The sequence below is a fragment of the Ambystoma mexicanum genome, chromosome 6p (genome assembly GCF_040938575.1).
Source record: "Ambystoma mexicanum isolate Mex_15411 chromosome 6p, UKY_AmexF1_1, whole genome shotgun sequence".
NCBI classification, from domain to species: domain Eukaryota; kingdom Metazoa; phylum Chordata; class Amphibia; order Caudata; family Ambystomatidae; genus Ambystoma; species Ambystoma mexicanum.
In genome coordinates, this window is record NC_090935.1 from 465,455,583 (window position 1) to 465,469,549 (window position 13,967).

A 13,967-nucleotide genomic window follows, 5' to 3' on the forward strand; every position below is an offset into this window, starting at 1 on the left:
GAATACGAATTTGAACGGAGAGAAAATGGGAGAGCGCATTCCAGTGAGGGGGCCGGGGGAACGGAGTACAGCGAATGAACTGAATCGGCACTGGGCATATGGGGGTGGTGAAGAGTTACAATGAAAAGACTGGGACCGAAGAGTACGTTTAGGAGTATAGGACACAAAGGAAGAGAGATATGGAGGGGAAAGACTGTGAAGGGATGTAAAAACCATACAAAGCAAGTTGAATTTAAGATGTGAATTAAAGTATAGCCAGCCGAGAGAAGATAGCGAGGAAGCAATAGAGTCCCAAGGCAAGAAAGCAGAGAAGACGAATAGAAGGGTTGAAAATAGACTTAATAGGGGTGAGACGAGAGGCCAGAAGGACAAACAGAGAATGTAAGAGCACTAGAAAAGAAAAGATGAGAAGAAATTAGTAGCTTAGCTGCACTGAAAGTAAGGGCCTAGCCTTACGAATGTTAAAAAGGAGCACCGGACAGGAATGCAAGAGTTAAGAGATGTGAAGGGAAAAGGAAAGCAAAGCATCTAAGTGAAGACCAAAATTATGGGCAGTCGAAGAAATGGAGAGAAGGGAAGGGGGGAAGGAAATGGAAACAGGGTTAGGGTAGGGGCAATAGAAAGGATGTCTGTCTTGGAAGAACAAGATAATTGAACATCCAAGATTTGATGGCAAGAGACATGAAGTTATGGTGGCATAAATGGTTGGGGGTAAAAGAAGAAAAAGATAGAAAAGGTTGGGTGTCATCAGCATAAAAATGATCAGACAAACCAAATGAAGAAGTAACTGAACCAACCAACTAATACCGAGCCTGGGGAACACCATGTTGAGGAGGAAAAGTGAAATGGTACTTACCAACCCAAGAAAGAGTGAATCGACAAATAGGATTGAAACCAGTGAAGGTCAGAACCAGAAAACCCAAAAGGAGGAGGACAGAAGGAATAAGTTATCGACTATCGAAAGCGGTGGATAAATTGAAAAGAATTAGTAAGGTAGAATGCTTAGAGTAACGTGCCGAAAGTAGAGAATCGCAGAGAGAAGTAGGGCAGTCTCAGTAGAATGGTGAGAACAAAAACCAGATTGAAAATGAGCGAGAACAGAATTAGAAGAAATAATAGGCAAAACTTATGAATAGACCAGGCTCTCCAAGAGTTTGGAAAGATAAGGGAGAAGGGATATAGGCCCAAAGTTAGAAGGAAGTGAAGGGTCGAGCTAAGGCTTTTTCAAGATGGGAAGAATATTAGCACGTTTAAATGATTAAGGAAAAGTTGAGGAAAGAAATTTTAAAAAGAGAAGTAAGGGAAGACAACAGAAGGATAGACCTTAGGTATCAGAGAGGAAGGTATAGGGTCCAAAGGGGCAGCAGTAGGATGGGCACAAGCCAAGAAGAGTGCATTATTGGAAGTAGAAAGGGGAAGAAAAGAGGATAAAACAGTTAATTTAGGCAGGGCTAGGGGAAACACAAGAAGAGGAAGGAACAATAGCAGAACGGAGAAGAGTGACTTTCGTGTAAAAGTAGGAGGCAAAATCAGTTGCTGAAATGGAAGAAATAACGGTAAGGTTGAGAGATACAGGAGAAAGTATACGAGACAGAGTTTGAAAAAGACAATGAGAATAATGAGTTAAGGAGGTCTGAATAGTAAGAATGCTTAACAGAGAAGGGCTTCATCATAAAGAGAGTGTTAGAGTGAGAGGGAATATCCGAGTGTGACTTACGCCAACAATGCTCCAAGCGGCAAAGAATGTGTTGTATGGAGCAAAGCTGTGGCATCAGCCAAGGCTGTGATGGTTAACTATTAGGTGAAAAAGAAGCTGGGTAGAGAGTATAGAGAGAAGAGGAAAAAGAGGATGAAAGTAGAGATGCGGCATCATCTGCAGGAAGAGCTGCAAACGATAAATGAGAAGGAAAACGAGAAATACGGGACGAGACAAATAGACGAATATTAAGTGTGGAGATCGCAGTCATAAGAGTATAGCTTTGAAAGGGAGCAGGAGGTGCCAAAGGAGGACAGAGGAGAAAAAATAGAAAAGAAAAGTAGATTATGGTCAGAGGAGTAAAAAAGGGCGTGAGGCATGCAAGAAAGAAGTAGCAGTGTGGAAAGAGATGCAGGCTTAGGAGTATTACAAAAAGTACATTAGCAAAACTATTTGCCACAACAATCGGGAGCATATCACGCCTGTGCTCAGAAAATTGAAGTAGTTACTGGTTAGTAGCACCCTTGGTGTATTCTTGTAATCCAGGGAGGCAGTCTGGACCCAGTTCTTAGGGTTAATATGTGCCGTATTGCCATGGATCCTGACTGCTCTCAGGATTTCATGTGCCACTTGGATGCTGCTGATCACAAACCCCTCTCTCCACTCCTCTTCTACCTCTAGCTGTCTGGCTGCTGCTGTGTACAGAATGCCTTCTCTCTCTCCATCTTTCCTTGCCTCGTCCCCGAATGCCACGCCTTTGTCCACCTTTCATTCCCAGATGCTGCTGCCCCCGGTCTCTTCACCTTATGTGTAGGCGACACAAAAACTGAGGTTGGACATCTCCCTTCAGAATGCGGAGTCCATTCCTCAGCAACCTTGTCAAAGGGGGTTTTCTTCAGTATTTTTTCATTCATTCCCCTAGTTCCCGCTGGGCAATAGGCCCTCTTATATTCCCACAAGCCCATAAGTCATGTGTCTGGCCCATAGGAGGCTGAGTTGCCCACAGCTGTTTGCAATAACGCCTAAGTATTTGGAAACAATGGCCTGTGTACATTTACAAAAAAACACTGTTTTGATTCTGATAATATGCTTTGTGTCACGTGACTGTTCAGACTCTTCAAACTTTATTTTATGTCTCCCACTGACTGAGTGTACCCTGCGTGTACCCTTTTGTTACCACCAACCAATGCATTGATGCAAACCTAATTTCTAATTTAGTGTTATGATCAGAACAGTGTTTCCTTCAAATGTCATGTTGCCCTGCCCAAAGAGCTACCAAAGTTGTAGTCGAGAGGTGAGCCAACACTACAGCAAATCTCAATGACTGTATAGTCACTGCTGTACTGTAGACATTGCTTGAAATCACATGTTCTCTACCACATTAACATATGGTGCTGTTCTACATCATCGGCAAAGCTATTGGAAGATCACAGGGAGATTTGGTTGGTTGGTTGGCAGGTTTACAAACTACGCCGAGGACACCCAGTTCTTGTTCACCCTATCGGGAGACTATGAACAAGATGCACATATAGTAACAAAGCTTTTCTCCGCCATACAAACCTGGATGGCATCAAATTTGCTGGCCCTTAACGAGGCAAAACTGAGCTAATGATGATTGGCACCCCAAAGAGACTAAAAAGCCTAGAGGAAAAATATAAAATCTTTAAAATCAATAACAGCTATATTACGGTCTCTGGCCATGTAAAAACGCTGGGCGTCTTTATGGTTTCTCATCTATCCTTTAAAAGACATGCCTCTCATCTCAAATCCACATGCGCCTTTGTCTCCAACCTTCTCTGGCAAATTCGCCCATACTTATCTAAGCCCTACCTTGCCATAATTGCGGGCGCCATTGTTAATTCTATACTCTATTACTGCAACAGTCTATTAATGGGCACTTCTAAATAAAATATAAAAAATATGCAAACCATCCAAAATGGAGCCATTGGCGCAGTAAATGGCTTAAGTGGACGTTCAAAGATCTCGGCTGAGAGAAGAAATCTTCACTGGCTCCCAGTTAATCAAAGAATCAAATTCAAAAGCGCAATAATAGTTTTTAAATGTCGGTTTGGTACTGCACCAAAATATCTTTCAGATAAAATAAAGAAAGCCCCTTTCAGGAGGATCTTGCGATAAAACAATAACCAGGATTTATTTCAACCTCGTCTCCTCCTAAAAAGAGTTGGCAGTACCAACTTTAGTTTCTGGGCACCTAAGGTTTGGAACTCACGGCCACTGTTCCTATAAAACTGTGGATCTATCTGCACATTTAAAAAGCAGCTTAAGACATGGCTATTCAACGATGGAACAGAGTAATTTCTTTACTCCGTTCCTGGCTGCCAGAGAATCCGCACCTCATGTCTTCTATGTTCCTTTTTGTTCTGTATGTCACTGTGCTCTATGGCCTTTAGGTGATTTAGTGCTATATAAAGATAGATAGATATATACATAGATAGACATATTTGTAGCACTTCCAACTGATTTTATAGACACCTTAAGGATGTTGGGCCGAGTGGACTTGGTGGGAGTTGAGCCCATACCCATGAGGTCAACCACAGATCTCTAGTGCATGAATTAGTCTGAGTGACATATCCGATTGTATGTTGGCGTTAGCCTGATGCCTCAAAATACACTCTGGGGAATTGTTGGCTGCATCATGACTTTCAAAGTATTCAATCGAAATATATAAAATATTAACTCTTGTGTACTGGTACTGTGCAAATGGAAAAATACATCTCATATATAGACCCACATTATGTTTGTTAGTGCAGTAATTATAGAACTGTTTAACAATATGGAGCATTATTAATGGAGTCTATTAAGAACCACCTGCCAAGAACAGCATCCACTCTCCAAGAAACGATCGAGGGTAATGGAAGTACTGCAGTGTTAGGAGTACTGCAGGTCATCATAACTCTATTTGCTGTAATATATTTGGGGATGAGCTATTATTTGTAATTAACTGGTATTGTAGTAAAACTGCATTCATCCATCAATGTTGCTTCTTCTCTGCTCTTTGTTAACTGTCGTGTTTGCCCTTACTGTTGCTACAAAGCGACTCCCTTTGGATCCTCTTTTCAGTTGGCCAGGGAAAGACCATAATTTTTGTGTCCTGACCCTGGGGGTGGATATGTGTTGATCACCTGGGTGGAGGGAGCTTGGGGAGTAGGGAGAGAAGACGAGACACAGTATTTCCCATTCCCTTTTTCCGATGGACATTGAGTCCCAGAAATCTTTTGTAGGATACTGTAAAAAAACATTTTTCTTCCATTAAAAATGACACTTGAATAAGTCATCAATTTAAAGGGACAAGAAAGACATCAATCAGGAGGACACCTCCTCATGTGAGCAGGTTAGGCCTACATTCACCTTCTCTTGTTAATACAGGAAAATATCAGAGTGCACCCTGACCTCCCACCTTCCTTCATAGGTTATCAGTCTGCCCCTCTTTCTCACACACACAATGGGAGAGGGCACAGTCACGCCAGGGCGCTCCAGGGGCTGGGTTTGGGCACAAGGAGATGCTGGTCACATGAAACCTTATGATAAAAGGAAAGGTTTATGAATGCCGAAAGCTGCAAAGTATTTCATGCATTATTGAATACCGAACAGAGGAAAGGTATGCAAAGTACATGAAAGTACCACATGAGTGAAATGAAAGTGATGTGCATTTTCGAATACAGTGAAAGCTAGTAAAAAGCATTGATGCACAGTGTGAAAGTATGAACTAAATGAAAGCCAGTAACGAGGGTTTAGGAAGCAAGTGAAAAGCAAATGATGAGCACTATTGTGAAGTGTGAAAGCAAGGTGATGACAAGGAAAACACCCTGCAAAGTGAATGGTGTGAAAGTCACATTGTGGCAGAGGCAAGAAACTGCCAAAGCGAAAAAGAACTGCAGTGCACAATTGACACAGGTTAGAAGAGGGAGCCTGTGTTGGCAATGAAGTCCAATGAGAACAAGTGAAAAGTGGCAAGGGTTATCGGTTGCATGACCTGTTGTGGGTGGACCGTGTGGTTTGAGAACTGCACATAGACAGAGTAACCCCTACTTGCAGTGAAACTAGGAAAGTTAAGATACTGAAGCTGTTGTGCTCATCATGTATTAAAGTGATTCAAGAAAATAGCAAGTTAATGGAACTGTTGAAAAGACTGCAAGGTTGGTTTGGAATACTTATTGAAAACCAAGAGAACGGACTGTGGTGTTGAAGCTAAAAGAGCTGCCTTCTTGGGGAAGGAAACCCTGAGGCCTTTTTGGAACTGTTGAATTTGGGGAGGGAAACCCTGAGGTTTTTTGTGTGGAACTGTTTTGAAATTAGGGAAGGGGCTGAAATGCAAGCCAAAGAGCTGGAAGAAGCTCTGAACTTTTTTTTGAACACCGTTTCTTTAGTTGCTGACATCCCTACACATTGTATATCCTTAGTTTGGAGGGCAAGTATAGGTTTTGGACACAGACAGACTTTTAAGTTTAGCTTAATGTCTCAGGCTATCCTTTGTTTCTTTACATGGGGAAATCCCACCTTAGCATAGCGCAATTTGATCATTAGTCCAACCTGACAAATAACAAATCCTTTATTTTAGAAAAAGTGAATCGGTTGTCTGTGTCTTACTTTATGATGCCTACACAGTTCTTACACTGGGCATTGTGCCTGTAAAGGGTTTAGACTACAGGTGGTTAACGCTGCAAGTCCCACACCTCTATATTGATAAAATACAACTTAATTATTTTAAAACTAAACAGTAGACTTGCCCTTTTTCACAAAGCAGATGTCCCCTTTTAACAGGCTCCAAATGTAGGTCTTGTACTGATAATGTTTGGTGTTTCTAATCTTACAGAAAGAAAAAAGACTAATTTCCTTTTTGATACAAAAGTATGTATTTATCCCTTTCCTCCAGTGTTAACTGTTGGGATTAAGTAGGTGAGGCAACCGGAACTAATTACTACATCTAGTGGTATGGTTGCTATTTAATAAAGGCAGAAGCTATTTATTCTATTTTTTTTTTATCCGGCATCATGCCAATACTGGCTTCCTGCAGGACAGCTACACTCCTTCTGTGTAACCCTAATTTACCATAGACACACCTGTCATGAACTTTTAAACTTGATGTACAGCCAGAATAGCGAGAAGCCTTTTGTTTGGGGTGCCTTTTAGAACATTCCTTTGTAGAAAAGAACTAGGAGATGATAGACAATTACTGAAACTTGATGCTTTGAAGTTGTAATGGTCATTTAAATGTGTGCAATTTTCGAATTAAAAGAAGACCAGAATGCAAGTCTGTCAATCCTGGGTGGCTGGGTAAAAGTCGATGCTGATTTTATTTAGCTTTCTCACACCGACTACGCTGCTGCCTTTTTTGGTTCCATTATTCAGAAAGAGACTTTGATTAACACTGAACTTCTACAGTTAGGGACTTACAAAACACATCTTTTTTTATTGTGTCTGCATTAACTCAGTCTATAGCATTTGCAACCATTGTCTAGTCCTATGGCATTTCATTTCATATAGACCTGCGGTGCCTTCACAAGATGGAATCATTTGTTCATTCTATTCTTCGTTTAGAGCATCTAATCGTTTACAGGAAACAATCACAGCCACTTCCCTCAAATAGGAACTTTTAATTGAATTGGCTGCTAAAAAATATCAACACACAAGGACTGATATCAACATGTCGTGTGTTCTGTACCGTTTGCTTACGTGAGGAATTTGTATTGGCTCATTGACAAGTACTCTGCTCACAAATGAGCATTTCAAGTACTGATATCTAGTGTTTTTCATTAAACCGAATTGGCATCAGTTTGTCCTTTTAAATACACATTATAATTACTGTACATCACAGTCCAGTTCATGTAAAGTAGTCACAAACAATGTACAGGTGGCTTATTGAATTTTTTAAAATCTGCACCTTCCCTTACAGCTACGTGTTATTAATGAATCACTAATCTACATAGTCTTTGTATGGCAGTTTTTGTAGCTCTGTCATTACGAAAGTTACATTATACTACAATATATTTAAAATACCTTTGTGAAGAACATGTGACAACTTGATACGTTCCTAGAGTTGAGAGGGGAAATAGGGATAGACTAATTGGAATCCAAAACCTGTAACTTAGTCCTGTTTCAATAGGAAATTGGTGGAGAGTCGTATCACAATCAAACTCCTTACCTCTTGATACATCATTGCTTCATTTCTACATTGTACAGAGCAAGAACTCTGGTTTGGATGCAGTGTACATCTGAACCCAACCTAGTGAAAATACCTGATGATTTGTCCTCCGTTCATTGTTTGGGTTTTGCTCTGCCCTCCGACTCATGCTCTTGTTAAGACTCCTTGGTCTGCGATTCAGCCCTTGTCTGGTGTGTAATCAACATCACTGCAGTCACCTGGTACCCGCTGCGGACATCCATGCCTGGCAGCGCAATGTGGTCAGGACGCTCTGGGCATAGTACATTGTCTGGTGGGGACCCATGCCCCTACCGCTCTTTCTCTTCACAGATAGGCACTTGTAAGATTGCAGGAGTAGGGCAATGTGGAAGTCAGTGAATCTCGCCTCATTTGCTGTGCATCGTCCTTCACATTCATAGCACTATTGTAAAAATGTAAGATTTCTTTTCGTAGATGACAAAGAAATGTGCACATCAGGATAAAAAAATGGCACCCCAATTGTATATCGAAGTCAAAAAATAAGATCCTAGGAAAAGAACAAACTAAGCCGGCCTCTATGAAGCCAATAAATGGAATCACGGAAGCATCCAATTTGAAGTGCATAAGCATTTTTTAACATCAGCATTAAATCCGGAAATCTCCATACGACTGTAAACAAGCTGCCCTCATGATCTTCCTAGACAAGTTTTGCAAAATAGAATTTCTCTGACCAGGAAACCCTCATGCTCCATCACCCCACCACACATTTGGCTTATCTAGGAAAGAATTGAATGGATATAGTTCTTGATGAAAACCAGTCTACACAAGGAGGAATGGGTCTCTTCCCTTTAAGTCATGCACGAGACTTGGGGTTCCACCGGGTGCCACATATTTTCCAGGGCTTTTCTATGCCTACATAGGGCCACTTGCATCACTTCTGGAATCCTTTACATGCTTACAACTACACACAGCTGACACCCATGTCCTGATGCTCCTGGATTACAGCACAAACCGATCTTCTATCATGAACTAACCACCAAGAAAGATCCATGACTGAGTGAAGCACAGCATCCTTTGCCCCTGTGGCGTTATACCGGAAATTCTCCTGTTCAGATGCTTATCTACAACACAATATCTTTCCATTGGGCACAGCCCATATACCTCCCAAGCTCAACAATGTTGGGAGTAGTCTGGGAATCACCTTCAACAACCAACCTATATTTCAAACCACAAGTTGATGCAATTTCCAGATCAGTCCATCACCAACTCTTCTGCCTCGGGCCAATAATGCACCATCTGCACTACTTGAATCAGAAGGTTGAGGTAATTCGAGCCTTGATGCCTTTGCACCTTAATTACTGTAACAGCTTGCATGTGGCCCAAACAATCCTACAATGTGAAATGCACTGTAGAGAACCACAGTTGATTCAGAAAGGCTACATATCCACTGGTATTTAAAGAACCTTTGCATCTTTCATTGAAACATCAGCTGAAGGCCACAGCTTTGGACCTATATGCAGTCACACCACACCAAACCCAACCTAACCAGCGCACTTAGAAAGTAGTATTTCAATGAATGACCTATTAAACCTAGATGGGTCAACTTTGCCTTTCTGTCTTTCAATGATTTGCAGAGTTGTTTCCAAGTGAATCTGGTAAATAAGTCACGTGGATGAGCTTGATGCAAGAAGACTCGTCCCTTTTTTTTTTTTTTTTTTTTTTTTAAACTCCATCTCCACTTGCACTGGTTCACATTGTTTACCCAGCCCCCTTTGTATTCAGTGTGTTTCTGATTGCAGCTGGCTTTGACACACCAGGCCACGTATTGCCTTAAATGTAATAAGGGGATATGTTCTACAAATTACACTGAGATGCCCCCAAGAACACTGTGTTAGAGAATAGGTTTGGAAATGTCATTATCAAGACAGAGTTCAACTCAAATTTAGGAACTGAGGGCTCCGTAAGTTTTCCTTTGCTATTTTTTTGAAGAATTGTTTTATTGCAACCTTTGAAGGTAGCTTTAAACCATTGAAGTATTGCTTAAACGGCAGGTTCTGCTTTCACTTGTAAAATCTGTGTGGATAAAATGATCACAATAGAGTGCTCTAATGCTTTTAAAGTATGAGAAATGGGTGTCTAGACTGAAAACGCACATAGAGCGAAACATTATTTTGTAAGCTTCTGCCCCCTTTAGGCGTCAACTACGTGACAGATGCCAAGGCTTTTTTAATTCCATTTCGTTGGCAGCAGCCCAGCTATGCTACAGATCGCCCATGTCTTATGCAAGCAAAACGTTTTATTTTAGCTCGAGACTACTCGCGCTAGACTTGTAACAAAAAAAATAAAAAAAAATGTTAAATATACAAACAACTCAGAGTACAAGAGATTAGAAACGTTGAACATGTGGTTTGCAATGAGCTTTCATCTCTGCAGTTTCTGTCTCAAAGTATTAGGAAGAGTAAGTTTAGCCGAAAGGTTGAACACATTATGCAGCATTCTCTATCATTCTTTGTTAGGGAAATTGCGCATTAAAATATGTTTGTACATATACCATTCACCACCCAGTATTTTTAAGATTAATACAACGTAAAAATGAAAGGTCTGAGTATGACAAAATGATACATAATACATCTTATTTAGATAATATCGTGCATGAAGAGCGGTTTGCAAGGGTAAGAACTGCCCATTGAGGGGCATAATAGGAGACTGACTCTCTGTGAATGCAATCACTGCATGGGACGAAACTTAGAAAGTGGAGGGGCAAAGAACTGATTTTAACAGCCTTGTCATTCGGATCAAGTGAGTGCAGCGACCGGCAATTGCTCAGTATTTCATGAACAAAACATAAAAAACCAGGGTTCATAGTGATTTCCCTAGCAATGCATAGTTCAAGTGCGCCAAAAAGTCCTCACATCTTTTAACCCTTCCCTTGCGCTCTATTGTAATCACAAAAGAGCACCTGTCAAGGGTTAAGAGTAACCCACTGTAACTGTCGCAATATTTCTTTACACTGTAGTGTATTTGGTATTTTCCTCCGAGTGGATTTGAAACGGGGTTCCAGAGACAACATCCCACTTTCATGTTTTTTCCTTTTCTGACATCAGATAATGAGAGATCTAGACGAGTGTGAACTCTTGGACGTGGGCATATGCTGTGCCTGGTCCCCATGCGCTAAAGGGTACACACTGAGGGGTACCCAGGTCCATATTCTCTGCACACCTGGTGAATGATGGAGCCTCGACCGGGGGCCAATGGAAGGATTTCAGAGCCATATTGATGTGATTGTTGTCTTAGCCTTCTGTACAGTAGGGAGAGTGGGGTCGGGGTGGTCATATTGTTTTCAAGAATACCTTTCCTTTTCCCTCCTCTTTGTTCAATTGGGTTTGTCGTTGCTGCCTTGATCCTGCGCTATGGACAGGACTCAATTTAGATGTTGTCCTTCTTGTAAGGCAAAATATCCATGGAAAGACCAGCACAGTAGGTGTAATAATTGTCTTCCCCTCGACCACAATGAGGCGTCCTATGCGGCCTGTAAACTCCTACGGCCTAAGACTATTAAGGAGCGCCATTTGAAGCGGTGGGCAGCCTACAGTATGTAAGAGGCCGAAGGTAATTCCCCGGCTGCCACAGCCGCAGAGTGTGACAGAGGGATTAGTGATGACCAAGGCTCCATCTCGGAAGCCATTGACCTTACTGCTGAGAGTTCTCGATCCACAGTGTCCGTCCCCGGCCCGATAGGCACAACGTGAGTCCTGCTATGGGGGGACTATACATCCCGGCGACAGGGACGCATCCGATTCCCACACAAAGCACACAACCCACGGTTCTGCTTTGGCTATACAGTCGAAGCGCACCAAAGCGCCAACGGGCTCCTTAGATACTTTGGCGGTGCCCGCCGATCCTTCTGATCGGCAGCCCACCTTGCGACATCAGCATCTGTCCGGGCAGTCCAAAAGTAAGGGCGCTAGCACCAAATCACACGCGGCTGTCGAGATGCTTCAGAAGAAAGCTCTGACGCTGCTTAAGGCCCCAGTGATGCCGAAATCTACCGCGCAGCCACCGGCTCAACCATCAACCCTCCCTGTAACCACGACCATCAGCGATCGTATCGCGAGGATCGCTTCAGTGGTTAAACAAAAGGAACAGTCGCAACAGACATTGAAACAGAAAGAACGGCCTAAAGACGCCTCTAGAGACACGTCACAATGCCCGGAGCCTCGAAAAGAGTACTCTGAGAGCACTTTGTCTCCAAGACTTTAGAAGGAAAATCTCGACATTTTGCAGAGGAAAATAGTCCAGATCCTTTTCCTCCCCCAGACTCCTCTGGTTCATCATCATGGACCGGGGAGAAGTTTGAGGGGTGCATGAACAGACTGGACACGTTTGTTGAAATCTCAGAGAGGTTTGCTCCCAAGAGGCCTTGTGAGGAGCTTCCTTATAGGTCTATGGATAAGTTTCAGAAGACCTTTGAGGATCCTCATGAAGAGAATGTTTATGACCTTACTGATGATGAGGTGCCTATCAATACCTACGTACAGGATGATGATCCCTTTGGGGACCCTACTGATGATCCTGCTGATCCCATGGATAATTGGGAAGACAGCCATCCGGTTGATAATCAACCTTGGGCGTCCCCTACTCCTACCCCGGACCCTGACGCTCTGTGCATGAATTCCCCACCTACCACTGCCAGTCAGGCCATTCGCTTACTGAACTTTCAAGAGACATCTGGCGCCCTCATTAACACCATCCCAGACCAGGGCGGTTAATCCCATCGTAGAGAAGTTGTTTCGCCCTTCTCCTATTGAGCCCCTTTACATTAAAGGGCATGCTACTCCTGATTCCCTGGTAGTTACGACTACGGGAAAGAGGGCAGGTGTCCCCCTGTCTACAGTTGAGGCACCACCTGATAAAAAAGGAAAAATGTTGTTTGCACTGGGAAAAGGGGTTATGACTGCTACTGCATTCTCCACCCAAAAAGCCAACAACAGCACTCGGTTGGCTAGCTACTCAGATGTACAGTGGAACCTGCTGAAGGAGGGCCTTCAAGAGGTCCCCGAACCAATGCGGGCTAAACGGCTCGCGATTGTATCGGAAGGCAAGCAAGTCAACCACAACATTCTTAACAACACTTTGGACACTCCTGAAACAGCGGGAAATACCTTGGCCCTGGGTACACTACTTATACGGCACGCCTGAAACCCAAGCAGCCTTATGACGGTTGAGGAAACCAACTTGTTCGGCAAGGCTGTGGACGAAGCACTTGAGACAGCTAAGAAGGAACATGAGACTCTCAAGACCTTTAACCAGATTAACCAACGGCCTTCACAACAGAGAGGGGGCGGCTCTCGGTGTTCCTTTCGTTGGCAAGCACATTCCCCTTAAAATCAGTATGGTTCAGGAAACAACTGGTCTTCAGGACAAGGATCCAACATCGCCACCACGTATCCACCTAGAGGACAATGCTGTGGAAAGGATGGAGGCCGGAATTCCACCCCAGGTGCTCCCTGGCCTCGGGTCTGAAATGACCCTCCGATCCGGGTCCCATGCCTCCCCATCGGGGAACATTTAACATCATTCCTTCATGCATGGGAGGCTATAACAAGAGACCAGTGGGTGCTGAAGACCGCCGCCCACGGGTACTGCATAGAATTTTGCCGACCACCTCAATTCAGACCGCCAAAATCAAGACGCCTGACGCCGGAACACCTGTGCATCCTGCTGCAGGAGGTAGAGATCCTGAAGGAAAAGGGCGACATATAAGTCACCCCTCTTCTACAGGTAAACGAGGGTATTTATTCAGTGTACGTACTTGTACCCAAAAAGAATCTCACCATGCGCACTGTGCTAGACTAACGCCCAGTGAACAAGTTTGTCAAACCTCAAAGGTTTCGTATGGTCACGTTGCAAGTGGTAATCCCTCTGCTGAAACAGGGGGATTACATGGCAATACTGGATATGAAAGATGCATACTTTCATAGTTCAATGTTGCCGGCACACAGAAAATACCTAAGGTTCATGATAAAAGACAAGCGCTATCAGTTCAAAGTACTCCCCTCTGGCATTGCCTCAGCTCCAAGGGTGTTTACGAAGGTACTGGCAGTGTCAGCAGTGCACCTGCTCAGAGAA

General features: G+C 43.1%; 1 protein-coding gene across 1 annotated transcript in view; it reads left to right on the forward strand.

Annotated features, from left to right (window-relative positions):
* The window catches only part of NDUFS4 (NADH:ubiquinone oxidoreductase subunit S4), an 807,100-nt gene that overhangs the window by 475,322 nt on the left and 317,811 nt on the right, over positions 1-13,967 (forward strand). The window lies entirely within an intron of this gene.